The sequence below is a fragment of the Amblyomma mixtum genome, chromosome 1 (genome assembly GCF_055824585.1).
Source record: "Amblyomma mixtum isolate Tamu chromosome 1, ASM5582458v1, whole genome shotgun sequence".
NCBI lineage: Eukaryota > Metazoa > Arthropoda > Arachnida > Ixodida > Ixodidae > Amblyomma > Amblyomma mixtum.
Genome location: NC_143012.1, coordinates 140,593,912 through 140,609,413, shown reverse-complemented (window position 1 = coordinate 140,609,413; position 15,502 = coordinate 140,593,912).

Genomic DNA, 15,502 nt, shown 5'->3' with positions numbered 1-15,502 from the left:
TTGGTCTGAGGTTGTCAATGCTGAACCGTTTGATGGGTTTAGGAATAAACGTGACTCTCGCATGTTTCCACGACTGATAAAGTCTGAAACGTACCATAGTACTGGGTAATAAGTCATTATCCTCAGCATAGCCTTGCAGTCGGGTCAAGATCAGATGCTCCATGAGTTTGGTCTGAGGTTGTCAATGCTGAACCGTTTGTTGGGTTTAGGAATAAACGTGACTCTCGCATGTTTCCACGACTGATAAAGTCTGAAACGTACCATAGTACTGGGTAATAAGTCATTATCCTCAGCATAGCCTTGCAGTCGGGTCAAGATCACATGCTCCATGAGTTTGGTCTGAGGTTGTCAATGCTGAACCGTTTTTTGGGTTTAGGAATAAACGTGACTCTCGCATGTTTCCACGACTGATAAAGTCTGAAACGTACCATAGTACTGGGTAATAAGTCATTATCCTCAGCATAGCCTTGCACTCGGGTCAACATCAGATGCTCCATGAGTTTGGTCTGAGGTTGTCAATGCTGAACCTTTTGTTGGGTTTAGGAATAAACGTGACTCTCGCATGTTTCCACGACTGATAAAGTCTGAGACGTACCATAGTACTGGGTAATAAGTCATTATCCTCAGCATAGCCTTGCAGTCGGGTCAAGATCACATGCTCCATGAGTTTGGTCTGAGGTTGTCAATGCTGAGCCTTTTGTTGGGTTTAGGAATAAACGTGACTCTCGCATGTTGCCACGACTGACAAAGTCTGAAACGTACCATAGTACTGGGTAATAAGTCATTATCCTCAGCATAGCCTTGCAGTCGGGTCAAGATCACATGCTCCATGAGTTTGGTCTGAGGTCAATGCTGAGCCTTTTGTTGAGTTTAGGAATAAACGTGACTCTCGCATGTTGCCACGACTGACAAAGTCTGAAACGTACCATAGTACTGGGTAATAAGTCATTATCCTCAGCATAGCCTTGCAGTCGGGTCAAGATCACATGCTCCATGAGTTTGGTCTGAGGTTGTCAATGCTGAGCCTTTTGTTGGGTTTAGGAATAAACGTGACTCTCGCATGTTGCCACGACTGACAAAGTCTCAAAGGTACCATAGTACTGGGTAATAAGTCATTATCCTCAGCATAGCCTTGCAGTCGGGTCAAGATCACATGCTCCATGAGTTTGGTCTGAGGTTGTCAATGCTGAGCCTTTTGTTGGGTTTAGGAATAAACGTTACTCTCGCATGTTGCCACGACTGACAAAGTCTCAAACGTACCATAGTACTGGGTAATAAATCATTATCCTCAGCATAGCCTTGCAGTCGGGTCAAGATCACATGCTCCATGAGTTTGGTCTGAGGTGAATGCTCAGCCTTTTGTTGGGTTTAGGAATAAACGTGACTCTCGCATGTTGCCACGACTGACAAAGTCTGAAACGTACCATAGTACTGGGTAATAAGTCATTATCCTCAGCATAGCCTTGCAGTCGGGTCAAGATCACATGCTCCATGAGTTTGGTCTGAGGTTGTCAATGCTGAGCCTTTTGTTGGGTTTAGGAATAAACGTGCCTCTCGAATTTGCCACGACTGACAAAGTCTGAAACGTACCATAGTACTGGGTAATAAGTCATTATCCTCAGCATAGCCTTGCAGTCGGGTCAAGATCACATGCTCCATGAGTTTGGTCTGAGGTCAATGCTGAGCCTTTTGTTGGGTTTAGGAATAAACGTGCCTCTCGCATGTTGCCACGACAGACAAAGTCTGAAACGTACCATAGTACTGGGTAATAAGTCATTATCCTCAGCATAGCCTTGCAGTCGGGTCAAGATCACATGCTCCATGAGTTTGGTCTGAGGTTGTCAATGCTGAACCGTTTGTTGGGGTTAGGAATAAACGTGACTCTCGCATGTTTCCACGACTGATAAAGTCTGAAACGTACCATAGTACTGGGTAATAAGTCATTATCCTCAGCATAGCCTTGCAGTCGGGTCAAGATCACATGCTCCATGAGTTTGGTCTGAGGTTGTCAATGCTGAACCGTTTTTTGGGTTTAGGAATAAACGTGACTCTCGCATGTTTCCACGACTGATAAAGTCTGAAACGTACCATAGTACTGGGTAATAAGTCATTATCCTCAGCATAGCCTTGCACTCGGGTCAACATCAGATGCTCCATGAGTTTGGTCTGAGGTTGTCAATGCTGAACCTTTTGTTGGGTTTAGGAATAAACGTTACTCTCGCATGTTGCCACGACTGACAAAGTCTCAAACGTACCATAGTACTGGGTAATAAGTCATTATCCTCAGCATAGCCTTGCAGTCGGGTCAAGATCACATGCTCCATGAGTTTGGACTGAGGTGAATGCTCAGCCTTTTGTTGGGTTTAGGAATAAACGTGACTCTCGCATGTTGCCACGACTGACAAAGTCTGAAACGTACCATAGTACTGGGTAATAAGTCATTATCCTCAGCATAGCCTTGCAGTCGGGTCAAGATCACATGCTCCATGAGTTTGGTCTGAGGTCAATGCTGAGCCTTTTGTTGGGTTTAGGAATAAACGTGCCTCTCGCATGTTGCCACGACAGACAAAGTCTGAAACGTACCATAGTACTGGGTAATAAGTCATTATCCTCAGCATAGCCTTGCAGTCGGGTCAAGATCACATGCTCCATGAGTTTGGTCTGAGGTCAATGCTGAGCCTTTTGTTGGGTTTAGGAATAAACGTGCCTCTCGCATGTTGCCACGACAGACAAAGTCTGAAACGTACCATAGTACTGGGTAATAAGTCATTATCCTCAGCATAGCCTTGCAGTCGGGTCAAGATCACATGCTCCATGAGTTTGGTCTGAGGTCAATGCTGAGCCTTTTGTTGGGTTTAGGAATAAACGTGCCTCTCGCATGTTGCCACGACAGACAAAGTCTGAAACGTACCATAGTACTGGGTAATAAGTCATTATCCTCAGCATAGCCTTGCAGTCGGGTCAAGATCACATGCTCCATGAGTTTGGTCTGAGGTTGTCAATGCTGAACCGTTTGTTGGGGTTAGGAATAAACGTGACTCTCGCATGTTTCCACGACTGATAAAGTCTGAAACGTACCATAGTACTGGGTAATAAGTCATTATCCTCAGCATAGCCTTGCAGTCGGGTCAAGATCAGATGCTCCATGAGTTTGGTCTGAGGTTGTCAATGCTGAACCGTTTGTTGGGTTTAGGAATAAACGTGACTCTCGCATGTTTCCACGACTGATAAAGTCTGAAACGTACCATAGTACTGGGTAATAAGTCATTATCCTCAGCATAGCCTTGCAGTCGGGTCAAGATCACATGCTCCATGAGTTTGGTCTGAGGTTGTCAATGCTGAACCGTTTTTTGGGTTTAGGAATAAACGTGACTCTCGCATGTTTCCACGACTGATAAAGTCTGAAACGTACCATAGTACTGGGTAATAAGTCATTATCCTCAGCATAGCCTTGCACTCGGGTCAACATCAGATGCTCCATGAGTTTGGTCTGAGGTTGTCAATGCTGAACCTTTTGTTGGGTTTAGGAATAAACGTGACTCTCGCATGTTTCCACGACTGATAAAGTCTGAGACGTACCATAGTACTGGGTAATAAGTCATTATCCTCAGCATAGCCTTGCAGTCGGGTCAAGATCACATGCTCCATGAGTTTGGTCTGAGGTCAATGCTGAGCCTTTTGTTGGGTTTAGGAATAAACGTGACTCTCGCATGTTGCCACGACTGACAAAGTCTGGAACATACCATAGTACTGGGTAATAAGTCATTATCCTCAGCATAGCCTTGCAGTCGGGTCAAGATCACATGCTCCATGAGTTTGGTCTGATGTTGTCAATGCTGAGCCTTTTGTTGGGTTTAGGAATAAACGTGACTCTCGCATGTTGCCACGACTGACAAAGTCTCAAACGTACCATAGTACTGGGTAATAAGTCATTATCCTCAGCATAGCCTTGCAGTCGGGTCAAGATCACATGCCCCATGAGTTTGGTCTGAGGTCAATGCTGAGCCTTTTGTTGGGTTTAGGAATAAACGTGACTCTCGCATGTTGCCACGACTGACAAAGTCTGAAACGTACCATAGTACTGGGTAATAAGTCATTATCCTCAGCATAGCCTTGCAGTCGGGTCGAGATCACATGCTCCATGAGTTTGGTCTGAGGTCAATGCTGAGCCTTTTGTTGGGTTTAGGAATAAACGTGACTCTCGCATGTTGCCACGACTGACAAAGTCTGAAGCGTACCATAGTAATGGGTAATAAGTCATTATCCTCAGCATAGCCTTGCAGTCGGGTCAAGATCACATGCTCCATGAGTTTGGTCTGAGGTTGTCAATGCTGAGCCTTTTGTTGGGTTTAGGAATAAAGGTGACTCTCGCATGTTGCCACGACTGACAAAGTCTGAAACGTACCATAGTACTGGGTAATAAGTCATTATCCTCAGCATAGCCTTGCAGTCGGGTCAAGATCACATGCTCCATGAGTTTGGTCTGAGGTCAATGCTGAGCCTTTTGTTGGGTTTAGGAATAAACATGACTCTCGCATGTTGCCACGACTGACAAAGTCTCAAAGGTACCATAGTACTGGGTAATAAGTCATTATCCTCAGCATAGCCTTGCAGTCGGGTCAAGATCACATGCTCCATGAGTTTGGTCTGAGGTCAATGCTGAGCCTTTTGTTGGGTTTAGGAATAAACGTGACTCTCGCATGTTGCCACGACTGACAAAGTCTGAAACGTACCATAGTACTGGGTAATAAGTCATTATCCTCAGCATAGCCTTGCAGTCGGGTCAAGATCACATGCTCCATGAGTTTGGTCTGAGGTTGTCAATGCTGAGCCTTTTGTTGGGTTTAGGAATAAACGTGACTCTCGCATGTTGCCACGACTGACAGTCTCAAACGTACCATAGTACTGGGTAATAAGTCATTATCCTCAGCATAGCCTTGCAGTTGGGTCAAGATCACATGCTCCATGAGTTTGGTCTGAGGTCAATGCTGAGCCTTTTGTTGGGTTTAGGAATAAACGTGACTCTCGCATGTTGCCACGACTGACAAAGTCTGAAACGTACCATAGTACTGGGTAATAAGTCATTATCCTCAGCATAGCCTTGCAGTCGGGTCAAGATCACATGCTCCATGAGTTTGGTCTGAGGTTGTCAATGCTGAGCCTTTTGTTGGGTTTAGGAATAAACGTGACTCTCGCATGTTGCCACCACTGACAAAGTCTGAAACGTACGATAGTACTGGGTAATAAGTCATTATCCTCAGCATAGCCTTGCAGTCGGGTCAAGATCACATGCTCCATGAGTTTGGTCTGAGGTCAATGCTGAGCCTTTTGTTGGGTTTAGGAATAAACGTGACTCTCGCATGTTGCCACGACTGACAAAGTCTGAAACGTACCATAGTACTGGGTAATAGGTCATTATCCTCAGCATAGCGTTGCAGCCGGGTAAAGATCACATGCTCCATGAGTTTGGTCTGAGGTTGTCAATGCTGAGCCTTTTGTTGGGTTTAGGAATAAACGTGACTCTCGCATGTTGCCACGACTGACAAAGTCTCAAACGTACCATAGTACTGGGTAATAAGTGATTATCCTTAGCATAGCCTTGCAGTCGGGTCAAGATCACATGCTCCATGAGTTTGGTCTGAGGTGAATGCTCAGCCTTTTGTTGGGTTTAGGAATAAACGTGACTCTCGCATGTTGCCACGACTGACAAAGTCTGAAACGTACCATAGTACTGGGTAATAAGTCATTATCCTCAGCATAGCCTTGCAGTCGGGTCAAGATCACATGCTCCATGAGTTTGGTCTGAGGTTGTCAATGCTGAGCCTTTTGTTGGGTTTAGGAATAAACGTGCCTCTCGCATGTTGCCACGACTGACAAAGTCTGAAACGTACCATAGTACTGGGTAATAAGTCATTATCCTCAGCATAGCCTTGCAGTCGGGTCAAGATCACATGCTCCATGAGTTTGGTCTGAGGTCAATGCTGAGCCTTTTGTTGGGTTTAGGAATAAACGTGCCTCTCGCATGTTGCCACGACTGACAAAGTCTGAAACGTACCATAGTACTGGGTAATAAGTCATTATCCTCAGCATAGCCTTGCAGTCGGGTCAAGATCACATGCTCCATGAGTTTGGTCTGAGGTTGTCAATGCTGAACCGTTTGTTGGGGTTAGGAATAAACGTGACTCTCGCATGTTTCCACGACTGATAAAGTCTGAAACGTACCATAGTACTGGGTAATAAGTCATTATCCTCAGCATAGCCTTGCAGTTGGGTCAAGATCACATGCTCCATGAGTTTGGTCTGAGGTTGTCAATGCTGAACCGTTTGATGGGTTTAGGAATAAACGTGACTCTCGCATGTTTCCACGACTGATAAAGTCTGAAACGTACCTTAGTACTGGGTAATAAGTCATTATCCTCAGCATAGCCTTGCAGTCGGGTCAAGATCAGATGCTCCATGAGTTTGGTCTGAGGTTGTCAATGCTGAACCGTTTGTTGGGTTTAGGAATAAACGTGACTCTCGCATGTTTCCACGACTGATAAAGTCTGAAACGTACCATAGTACTGGGTAATAAGTCATTATCCTCAGCATAGCCTTGCAGTCGGGTCAAGATCACATGCTCCATGAGTTTGGTCTGAGGTTGTCAATGCTGAACCGTTTTTTGGGTTTAGGAATAAACGTGACTCTCGCATGTTTCCACGACTGATAAAGTCTGAAACGTACCATAGTACTGGGTAATAAGTCATTATCCTCAGCATAGCCTTGCACTCGGGTCAACATCAGATGCTCCATGAGTTTGGTCTGAGGTTGTCAATGCTGAACCTTTTGTTGGGTTTAGGAATAAACGTGACTCTCGCATGTTTCCACGACTGATAAAGTCTGAGACGTACCATAGTACTGGGTAATAAGTCATTATCCTCAGCATAGCCTTGAAGTCGGGTCAAGATCACATGCTCCATGAGTTTGGTCTGAGGTCAATGCTGAGCCGTTTGTTGGGTTTAGGAATAAACGTGACTCTCGCATGTTGCCACGACTGACAAAGTCTGGAACATACCATAGTACTGGGTAATAAGTCATTATCCTCAGCATAGCCTTGCAGTCGGGTCAAGATCACATGCTCCATGAGTTTGGTCTGATGTTGTCAATGCTGAGCCTTTTGTTGGGTTTAGGAATAAACGTGACTCTCGCATGTTGCCACGACTGACAGTCTCAAACGTACCATAGTACTGGGTAATAAGTCATTATCCTCAGCATAGCCTTGCAGTCGGGTCAAGATCACATGCTCCATGAGTTTGGTCTGAGGTCAATGCTGAGCCTTTTGTTGGGTTTAGGAATAAACGTGACTCTCGCATGTTGCCACGACTGACAAAGTGAAACGTACCATAGTACTGGGTAATAAGTCATTATCCTCAGCATAGCCTTGCAGTCGGGTCAAGATCACATGCTCCATGAGTTTGGTCTGAGGTCAATGCTGAGCCTTTTGTTGGGTTTAGGAATAAACGTGGCTCTCGCATGTTGCCACGACTGACAAAGTCTGAAGCGTACCATAGTACTGGGTAATAAGTCATTATCCTCAGCATAGCCTTGCAGTCGGGTCAAGATCACATGCTCCATGAGTTTGGTCTGAGGTTGTCAATGCTGAGCCTTTTGTTGGGTTTAGGAATAAACGTGACTCTCGCATGTTTCCACGACTGACAAAGTCTGAAACGTACCATAGTACTGGGTAATAAGTCATTATCCTCAGCATAGCCTTGCAGTCGGGTCAAGATCACATGCTCCATGAGTTTGGTCTGAGGTCAATGCTGAGCCTTTTGTTGGGTTTAGGAATAAACATGACTCTCGCATGTTGCCACGACTGACAAAGTCTCAAAGGTACCATAGTACTGGGTAATAAGTCATTATCCTCAGCATAGCCTTGCAGTCGGGTCAAGATCACATGCTCCATGAGTTTGGTCTGAGGTCAATGCTGAGCCTTTTGTTGGGTTTAGGAATAAACGTGACTCTCGCATGTTGCCACGACTGACAAAGTCTGAAACGTACCATAGTACTGGGTAATAAGTCATTATCCTCAGCATAGCCTTGCAGTCGGGTCAAGATCACATGCTCCATGAGTTTGGTCTGAGGTTGTCAATGCTGAGCCTTTTGTTGGGTTTAGGAATAAACGTGACTCTCGCATGTTGCCACGTCTGACAAAGTCTCAAACGTACCATAGTACTGGGTAATAAGTCATTATCCTCAGCATAGCCTTGCAGTTGGGTCAAGATCACATGCTCCATGAGTTTGGTCTGAGGTCAATGCTGAGCCTTTTGTTGGGTTTAGGAATAAACGTGACTCTCGCATGTTGCCACGACTGACAAAGTCTGAAACGTACCATAGTACTGGGTAATAAGTCATTATCCTCAGCATAGCCTTGCAGTCGGGTCAAGATCACATGCTCCATGAGTTTGGTCTGAGGATGTCAATGCTGAGCCTTTTGTTGGGTTTAGGAATAAACGTGACTCTCGCATGTTGCCACCACTGACAAAGTCTGAAACGTACGATAGTACTGGGTAATAAGTCATTATCCACAGCATAGCCTTGCAGTCGGGTCAAGATCACATGCTCCATGAGTTTGGTCTGAGGTCAATGCTGAGCCTTTTGTTGGGTTTAGGAATAAACGTGACTCTCGCATGTTGCCACGACTGACAAAGTCTGAAACGTACCATAGTGCTGGGTAATAAGTCATTATCCTCAGCATAGCCTTGCAGTCGGGTAAAGATCACATGCTCCATGAGTTTGGTCTGAGGTTGTCAATGCTGAGCCTTTTGTTGGGTTTAGGAATAAACGTGACTCTCGCATGTTGCCACGACTGACAAAGTCTCAAACGTACCATAGTACTGGGTAATAAGTCATTATCCTTAGCATAGCCTTGCAGTCGGGTCAAGATCACATGCTCCATGAGTTTGGTCTGAGGTGAATGCTCAGCCTTTTGATGGGTTTAGGAATAAACGTGACTCTCGCATGTTGCCACGACTGACAAAGTCTGAAACGTACCATAGTACTGGGTAATAAGTCATTATCCTCAGCATAGCCTTGCAGTCGGGTCAAGATCACATGCTCCATGAGTTTGGTCTGAGGTTGTCAATGCTGAGCCTTTTGTTGGGTTTAGGAATAAACGTGCCTCTCGCATGTTGCCACGACTGACAAAGTCTGAAACATACCATAGTACTGGGTAATAAGTCATTATCCTCAGCATAGCCTTGCAGTCGGGTCAAGATCACATGCTCCATGAGTTTGGTCTGAGGTCAATGCTGAGCCTTTTGTTGGGTTTAGGAATAAACGTGCCTCTCGCATGTTGCCACGACTGACAAAGTCTGAAACGTACCATAGTACTGGGTAATAAGTCATTATCCTCAGCATAGCCTTGCAGTCGGGTCAAGATCACATGCTCCATGAGTTTGGTCTGAGGTTGTCAATGCTGAACCGTTTGTTGGGGTTAGGAATAAACGTGACTCTCGCATGTTTCCACGACTGATAAAGTCTGAAACGTACCATAGTACTGGGTAATAAGTCATTATCCTCAGCATAGCCTTGCAGTCGGGTCAAGATCACATGCTCCATGAGTTTGGTCTGAGGTTTTCAATGCTGAACCGTTTGTTGGGTTTAGGAATAAACGTGACTCTCGCATGTTTCCACGACTGATAAAGTCTGAAACGTACCATAGTACTGGGTAATAAGTCATTATCCTCAGAATAGCCTTGCAGTCGGGTCAAGATCAGATGCTCCATGAGTTTGGTCTGAGGTTGTCAATGCTGTACCGTTTGTTGGGTTTAGGAATAAACGTGACTCTCGCATGTTTCCACGACTGATAAAGTCTGAAACGTACCATAGTACTGGGTAATAAGTCATTATCCTCAGCATAGCCTTGCACTCGGGTCAAGATCAGATGCTCCATGAGTTTGGTCTGAGGTTGTCAATGCTGAACCTTTTGTTGGGTTTAGGAATAAACGTGACTCTCGCATGTTTCCACGACTGATAAAGTCTGAGACGTACCATAGTACTGGGTAATAAGTCATTATCCTCAGCATAGCCTTGCAGTCGGGTCAAGATCACATGCTCCATGAGTTTGGTCTGAGGTTGTCAATGCTGAACCTTTTGTTGGGTTTGGGAATAAACGTGACTCTCGCATGTTTCCACGACTGATAAAGTCTGAGACGTACCATAGTACTGGGTAATAAGTCATTATCCTCAGCATAGCCTTGCAGTCGGGTCAAGATCACATGCTCCATGAGTTTGGTCTGAGGTCAATGCTGAGCCTTTTGTTGGGTTTAGGAATAAACGTGACTCTCGCATGTTGCCACGACTGACAAAGTCTGAAACATACCATAGTACTGGGTAATAAGTCATTATCCTCAGCATAGCCTTGCAGTCGGGTCAAGATCACATGCTCCATGAGTTTGGTCTGATGTTGTCAATGCTGAGCCTTTTGTTGGGTTTAGGAATAAACGTGACTCTCGCATGTTGCCACGACTGACAAAGTCTGAAACGTACCATAGTACTGGGTAATAAGTCATTATCCTCAGCATAGCCTTGCAGTCGGGTCAAGATCACATGCTCCATGAGTTTGGTCTGAGGTTGTCAATGCTGAGCCTTTTGTTGGGTTTAGGAATAAACGTGACTCTCGCATGTTGCCACGTCTGACAAAGTCTCAAACGTACCATAGTACTGGGTAATAAGTCATTATCCTCAGCATAGCCTTGCAGTTGGGTCAAGATCACATGCTCCATGAGTTTGGTCTGAGGTCAATGCTGAGCCTTTTGTTGGGTTTAGGAATAAACGTGACTCTCGCATGTTGCCACGACTGACAAAGTCTCAAACGTACCATAGTACTGGGTAATAAGTCATTATCCTTAGCATAGCCTTGCAGTCGGGTCAAGATCACATGCTCCATGAGTTTGGTCTGAGGTGAATGCTCAGCCTTTTGATGGGTTTAGGAATAAACGTGACTCTCGCATGTTGCCACGACTGACAAAGTCTGAAACGTACCATAGTACTGGGTAATAAGTCATTATCCTCAGCATAGCCTTGCAGTCGGGTCAAGATCACATGCTCCATGAGTTTGGTCTGAGGTTGTCAATGCTGAGCCTTTTGTTGGGTTTAGGAATAAACGTGCCTCTCGCATGTTGCCACGACTGACAAAGTCTGAAACATACCATAGTACTGGGTAATAAGTCATTATCCTCAGCATAGCCTTGCAGTCGGGTCAAGATCACATGCTCCATGAGTTTGGTCTGAGGTCAATGCTGAGCCTTTTGTTGGGTTTAGGAATAAACGTGCCTCTCGCATGTTGCCACGACTGACAAAGTCTGAAACGTACCATAGTACTGGGTAATAAGTCATTATCCTCAGCATAGCCTTGCAGTCGGGTCAAGATCACATGCTCCATGAGTTTGGTCTGAGGTTGTCAATGCTGAACCGTTTGTTGGGGTTAGGAATAAACGTGACTCTCGCATGTTTCCACGACTGATAAAGTCTGAAACGTACCATAGTACTGGGTAATAAGTCATTATCCTCAGCATAGCATTGCAGTCGGGTCAAGATCACATGCTCCATGAGTTTGGTCTGAGGTTTTCAATGCTGAACCGTTTGTTGGGTTTAGGAATAAACGTGACTCTCGCATGTTTCCACGACTGATAAAGTCTGAAACGTACCATAGTACTGGGTAATAAGTCATTATCCTCAGAATAGCCTTGCAGTCGGGTCAAGATCAGATGCTCCATGAGTTTGGTCTGAGGTTGTCAATGCTGTACCGTTTGTTGGGTTTAGGAATAAACGGGACTCTCGCATGTTTCCACGACTGATAAAGTCTGAAACGTACCATAGTACTGAGTAATAAGTCATTATCCTCAGCATAGCCTTGCACTCGGGTCAAGATCAGATGCTCCATGAGTTTGGTCTGAGGTTGTCAATGCTGAACCTTTTGTTGGGTTTAGGAATAAACGTGACTCTCGCATGTTTCCACGACTGATAAAGTCTGAGACGTACCATAGTACTGGGTAATAAGTCATTATCCTCAGCATAGCCTTGCAGTCGGGTCAAGATCACATGCTCCATGAGTTTGGTCTGAGGTCAATGTTGAGCCTTTTGTTGGGTTTAGGAATAAACGTGACTCTCGCATGTTTCCACGACTGATAAAGTCTGAAACGTACCATAGTACTGGGTAATAAGTCATTATCCTCAGCATAGCCTTGCACTCGGGTCAAGATCAGATGCTCCATGAGTTTGGTCTGAGGTTGTCAATGCTGAACCTTTTGTTGGGTTTGGGAATAAACGTGACTCTCGCATGTTTCCACGACTGATAAAGTCTGAGACGTACCATAGTACTGGGTAATAAGTCATTATCCTCAGCATAGCCTTGCAGTCGGGTCAAGATCACATGCTCCATGAGTTTGGTCTGAGGTCAATGCTGAGCCTTTTGTTGGGTTTAGGAATAAACGTGACTCTCGCATGTTGCCACGACTGACAAAGTCTGAAACATACCATAGTACTGGGTAATAAGTCATTATCCTCAGCATAGCCTTGCAGTCGGGTCAAGATCACATGCTCCATGAGTTTGGTCTGATGTTGTCAATGCTGAGCCTTTTGTTGGGTTTAGGAATAAACGTGACTCTCGCATGTTGCCACGACTGACAGTCTCAAACGTACCATAGTACTGGGTAATAAGTCATTATCCTCAGCATAGCCTTGCAGTCGGGTCAAGATCACATGCTCCATGAGTTTGGTCTGAGGTCAATGCTGAGCCTTTTGTTGGGTTTAGGAATAAACGTGACTCTCGCATGTTGCCACGACTGACAAAGTCTGAAGCGTACCATAGTACTGGGTAATCAGTCATTATCCTCAGCATAGCCTTACAGTCGGGTCAAGATCACATGCTCCATGAGTTTGGTCTGAGGTTGTCAATGCTGAGCCTTTTGTTGGGTTTAGGAATAAACGTGACTCTCGCATGTTGCTACGACTGACAAAGTCTGAAACGTACCATAGTACTGGGTAATAAGTCATTATCCTCAGCATAGCCTTGCAGTCGGGTCAAGGTCACATGCTCCATGAGTTTGGTCTGAGGTTGTCAATGCTGAACCGTTTTTTGGGTTTAGGAATAAACGTGACTCTCGCATGTTTCCACGACTGATAAAGTCTGAAACGTACCATAGTACTGGGTAATAAGTCATTATCCTCAGCATAGCCTTGCACTCGGGTCAACATCAGATGCTCCATGAGTTTGGTCTGAGGTTGTCAATGCTGAACCTTTTGTTGGGTTTAGGAATAAACGTGACTCTCGCATGTTTCCACGACTGATAAAGTCTGAGACGTACCATAGTACTGGGTAATAAGTCATTATCCTCAGCATAGCCTTGCAGTCGGGTCAAGATCACATGCTCCATGAGTTTGGTCTGAGGTCAATGCTGAGCCTTTTGTTGGGTTTAGGAATAAACGTGACTCTCGCATGTTGCCACGACTGACAAAGTGAAACGTACCATAGTACTGGGTAATAAGTCATTATCCTCAGCATAGCCTTGCAGTCGGGTCAAGATCACATGCTCCATGAGTTTGGTCTGAGGTCAATGCTGAGCCTTTTGTTGGGTTTCGGAATAAACGTGACTCTCGCATGTTGCCACGACTGACAAAGTCTGAAGCGTACCATAGTACTGAGTAATAAGTCATTATCCTCAGCATAGCCTTGCAGTCGGGTCAAGATCACATGCTCCATGAGTTTGGTCTGAGGTTGTCAATGCTGAGCCTTTTGTTGGGTTTAGGAATAAACGTGACTCTCGCATGTTGCCACGACTGACAAAGTCTGAAACGTACCATAGTACTGGGTAATAAGTCATTATCCTCAGCATAGCCTTGCAGTCGGGTCAAGATCACATGCTCCTTGAGTTTGGTCTGAGGTCAATGCTGAGCGTTTTGTTGGGTTTAGGAATAAACATGACTCTCGCATGTTGCCACGACTGACAAAGTCTCAAAGGTACCATAGTACTGGGTAATAAGTCATTATCCTCAGCATGGCCTTGCAGTCGGGTCAAGATCACATGCTCCATGAGTTTGGTCTGAGGTCAATGCTGAGCCTTTTGTTGGGTTTAGGAATAAACATGACTCTCGCATGTTGCCACGACTGACAAAGTCTGAAACGTACCATAGTACTGGGTAATAAGTCATTATCCTCAGCATAGCCTTGCAGTCGGGTCAAGATCACATGCTCCATGAGTTTGGTCTGAGGTTGTCAATGCTGAGCCTTTTGTTGGGTTTAGGAATAAACGTGACTCTCGCATGTTGCCACGTCTGACAAAGTCTCAAACGTACCATAGTACTGGGTAATAAGTCATTATCCTCAGCATAGCCTTGCAGTTGGGTCAAGATCACATGCTCCATGAGTTTGGTCTGAGGTCAATGCTGAGCCTTTTGTTGGGTTTAGGAATAAACGTGACTCTCGCATGTTGCCACGACTGACAAAGTCTGAAACGTACCATAGTACTGGGTAATAAGTCATTATCCCAGCATAGCCTTGCAGTCGGGTCAAGATCACATGCTCCATGAGTTTGGTCTGAGGTTGTCAATGCTGAGCCTTTTGTTGGGTTTAGGAATAAACGTGACTCTCGCATGTTGCCACCACTGACAAAGTCAGAAACGTACGATAGTACTGGGTAATAAGTCATTATCCTCAGCATAGCCTTGCAGTCGGGTCAAGATCACATGCTCCATGAGTTTGGTCTGAGGTCAATGCTGAGCCTTTTGTTGGGTTTAGGAATAAACGTGACTCTCGCATGTTGCCACGACTGACAAAGTCTGAAACGTACCATAGTACTGGGTAATAAGTCATTATCCTCAGCATAGCCTTGCAGTCGGGTAAAGGTCACATGCTCCATGAGTTTGGTCTGAGGTTGTCAATGCTGAGCCTTTTGTTGGGTTTAGGAATAAACGTGACTGTCGCATGTTGCCACGACTGACAAAGTCTCAAACGTACCATAGTACTGGGTAATAAGTCATTATCCTTAGCACAGCCTTGCAGTCGGGTCAAGATCACATGCTCCATGAGTTTGGTCTGAGGTGAATGCTCAGCCTTTTGTTGGGTTTAGGAATAAACGTGACTCTCGCATGTTGCCACGACTGACAAAGTCTGAAACGTACCATAGTACTGGGTAATAAGTCATTATCCTCAGCATAGCCTTGCAGTCGGGTCAAGATCACATGCTCCATGAGTTTGGTCTGAGGTTGTCAATGCTGAGCCTTTTGTTGGGTTTAGGAATAAACGTGCCTCTCGCATGTTGCCACGACTGACAAAGTCTGAAACGTACCATAGTACTGGGTAATAAGTCATTATCCTCAGCATAGCCTTGCAGTCGGGTCAAGATCACATGCTCCATGAGTTTGGTCTGAGGTCAATGCTGAGCCTTTTGTTGGGTTTAGGAATAAACGTGCCTCTCGCATGTTGCCACGACTGACAAAGTCTGAAACGTACCATAGTACT